The 3,358-nt window shown below is 37.6% G+C and overlaps 1 pseudogene; it reads left to right on the top strand.

Moving 5' to 3' along the window:
- Window positions 1–512: 512 nt before the first annotated feature.
- LOC114620984 lies at window positions 513–962 on the top strand (annotated as a pseudogene).
- Window positions 963–3,358: the final 2,396 nt, after the last annotated feature.

Raw genomic sequence — 3,358 nt, 5'->3', positions numbered from 1 at the left:
CTAACACTGTGTTATTTTTCTTCCATTTATATCAAGATATCACTGCTATTTTTCTTTCTCTTTCTTTCTTTCTTTCTTTCTTTCTTTCTTTCTTTCTTTCTTTCTTTCAGAAATGACAAATGTACAGCTGTACACTTAGTTCCCACCATGCACTATAAGATTCCTTCCCCAAGATGGTTTCCAGTCCCAGGAAATTAGCAATGGTCAAAAAATGTCCACAAAAGCAGGTACAACCATATTTTTTTAATTCATTGGTTTGCACATATTTTCTTCCTCTCTCTCTCATTCTCAAAATACAATCACCACCAGTGCTGAAGTCATGTCTCCTTGACTCAGTATTGTATCCTCAAGGTCTAGAGTAATGTTTCCCATGCAGTAAATAGCTAGTCAATACAGACTAGGGGATGAAAGGCTGGTGGAATCATATCCTGCTTCTTACACCATCAGATGACACATGATGACAAAGAAAGCTTCAAAACTTGGCTCGTGCTTCTTCCTCGGTGCTGCCTGCGAGGTGGCTGCCATCTCTTTTGCGGCATCATGGCTGCCCTCCGGCCTCTGGTGAAGCCCAAGATCATCAAAAAGAGGACCAAGAATTTCATCAGGCACCAGTCAGACCAATATGTGGAAATTAAGCGAAACTGGTGGAAACCCAGAGGCATTGACAACAGGGTTCGGAGAAGATTCTTTCCCAGATCTTGAAGCCCAACATTGGTTATGGGAGCAACAAGCAAACCAAGCACATGCTTCCTAGCAGCTTCCAGAAGTTTCTGGTCCACAATGTCAAGGAGCTGGAAGTGCTGCTGATGTGCAACAAATCTTACTGTGCTGAGATTGCTCACAATGTGTCTTCTAAGAAACAAAAAGCCATCGTTGAAAGAGCAGCACAGCAGGCCACCAGAGTTACCAGGTTCTCCGAACCCTGTTGTCAATGCCTCTGGGTTTCCACCAGTTTCGCTTAATTTCCACATATTGGTCTGACTGGTGCCTGATGAAATTCTTGGTCCTCTTTTTGATGATCTTGGGCTTCACCAGAGGCCACCAGGCTACACAGCTAAGAAAATGAATAGATGACTTGAGTGCATGTTTTGTGTTTAAATAAAACCACAAAAACTGGAGGAAAAAAAAACTTGTCTTGTCTGACTTCAAAAAATGTTTTAAGTAACTTCTATAGATTGATTACTAAAAGACTCTTGGAACCCTAAATTTATCAGTGAGTCAATCAAAGATTGTCAAATTATCTCACTTAATACAGAGACAGATAAGGTGTCCTAGGATTTAGGCATGACTTTTGTATTTATGCAGCCTAGAGATTGAAAAGCTTGGAATGCTTAGAATATTCAGTTTTCAGTCTTAGTAGTAGTGGGTAAAATACACACACACACACACACACACACACACACACACACACCTATGTATGATGAACTTTTATAAAGTCCTCTAAGACTAGCTTGGTAGCACAAGCATCATCAGTCAGACACTCTTGCTTCGATTCTCTAACTCATAACTATCAGCAACCAAAGCACTGGGACCACAGATCTCTCTGGAGACATTCATAAAAACTTCCCGTCCTTTGAAAAACAAACATGGTAAACTATTGCTTAGGTTTTAGATTGTAGGCTTGACAAAAACTAGAGTCATTCTGGAAGAGGGAATGTCAACTGAGAAAATACCCCAACTCCAGATCTATCTGGTGACTATACTGTGACATATTTTCTTGATAGCCAATTGATGTGAGTGGGCCTAGCCCACAAGGGTAGGTAGTCTTGTATGGATAGTCCTGGGAGGGATAAATAAGCAGGCTGAGCCAGCCATTAATCAGCACCCCTCCACTGAGTCTGCTTCACTTGCTGTCTCCAGATTGTTGTCTTGAACTCCTACCCCAACTTCTCTCAGTAAAGTGTTTCTATATGAAAATTCAAGGTGAGACTAACCCTTCTCTCTACAAGTTGCTTTTTGGCCACAGTGTTTTATCACAGCAAGAGAAACTCTAAGACAAGTACAATCTAATTTACCATCCAAGTATAGACATATAGTCTTCCCATTATTAAGCATTCTTTGAGTTTTGAAGTCAGTAAGTTAGTGACTAAGCCAATATGCCAGGGACAGAAATGTGTAGAAAGGAAGGGATTATTGTAGGAAATAATAAAAAATCTCATCAATTATATTCTTGATAAGTGAAAGACTAAGATCAGAGTAATAGTAATTTTTGTGTTGGGATTTAAAAACCATAATGGCACATTTTTCAGAAGTTACAAAACAGATTTATCAGTTGTTAGAATGTACAAAACAGATTTAACAGAAGGAAGGGAGGGTAGTTTGGAGAAAAGATGATGATTTAATCTCCAAAGTTCAATGCAAATGGAAATATCTAAAGACTACTTGAAAATGTCAGAGTAGGTTTAGAGGTGAAACCAGGCAAGTTCTAGCTTCCAATCTTCTTTGCATTTAGTCAGAAACTATGGTTACAAAGGCAGATTCACTTCATTCCTCGGCAGAGGAAGGACCCATGAATAAGGTTCAAACAGAAAATAGTTATTGGGGGAAAATGGCACAACAAAGAAACTAACGTTCAAACACAAATGGAAGAAAAAGGAATCCTTAGGGCAGAAATGATGGTAGCATTGACAGAAATGATGGAAGCATTGAAAGCTAAAAATAATTTAGTTAGGACATGTGTACCAGTGCTGTAAACTTAGACAAACAACAGAATAAAGTAAGGGACATCCACTTCACATGGGGGAGGTAGGAGAAGAGATTCTGGCAATGTTTTAACAGAAAATCTAATCATTACCTTGCATACAAACTGTAGTTTTTTTTCCCTTGAGGAATTTTGAGTAGTAAATATTATGCAATTATTTAAGCTTGATGTTTATGTGTTGACAGGATATACATTTAAGTGAGAAAAACAAGATACCAAGTGTACCGGTAACCACTGGAAAGTCTAGGCATAGATTAGAGTCTTGAGGATAGTACAATGTGATACAACATTTTCTTTATCCATGAACATACAGATCTGTTAGTCTTCAGATTCAAGAATATAATGCAGCAATGAATGATAATTGCATTTTTACTTGGTAATTTATGCGTAATACAACCAAATATAGGGTCTTCTCTAGTTTTAATACTTATCTTGTATTAAGCATCCTGGAATTGACATATGCCTTTTATTTATTACTAATTTGTATTAGAGTCCAAAGGCAATTTAATTTTTCATTATGTTTTAGAGCAAAATGGGCTATTTTAACACTTGGAGTCAAAATACTTTATAGATCAGTTTATGCACTTTAAACTTATTATTCAAGATGAATGTACAAGAAAGTTGTTTTGAATACAATATGATTGAGAGATCTTACTA

The sequence above is a fragment of the Grammomys surdaster genome, unplaced genomic scaffold (assembly GCF_004785775.1).
Source record: "Grammomys surdaster isolate TR1022 unplaced genomic scaffold, NIH_TR_1.0 63, whole genome shotgun sequence".
Taxonomy (NCBI): Eukaryota; Metazoa; Chordata; class Mammalia; order Rodentia; family Muridae; genus Grammomys; species Grammomys surdaster.
This window is presented reverse-complemented; position numbering and strand designations above follow the sequence as displayed.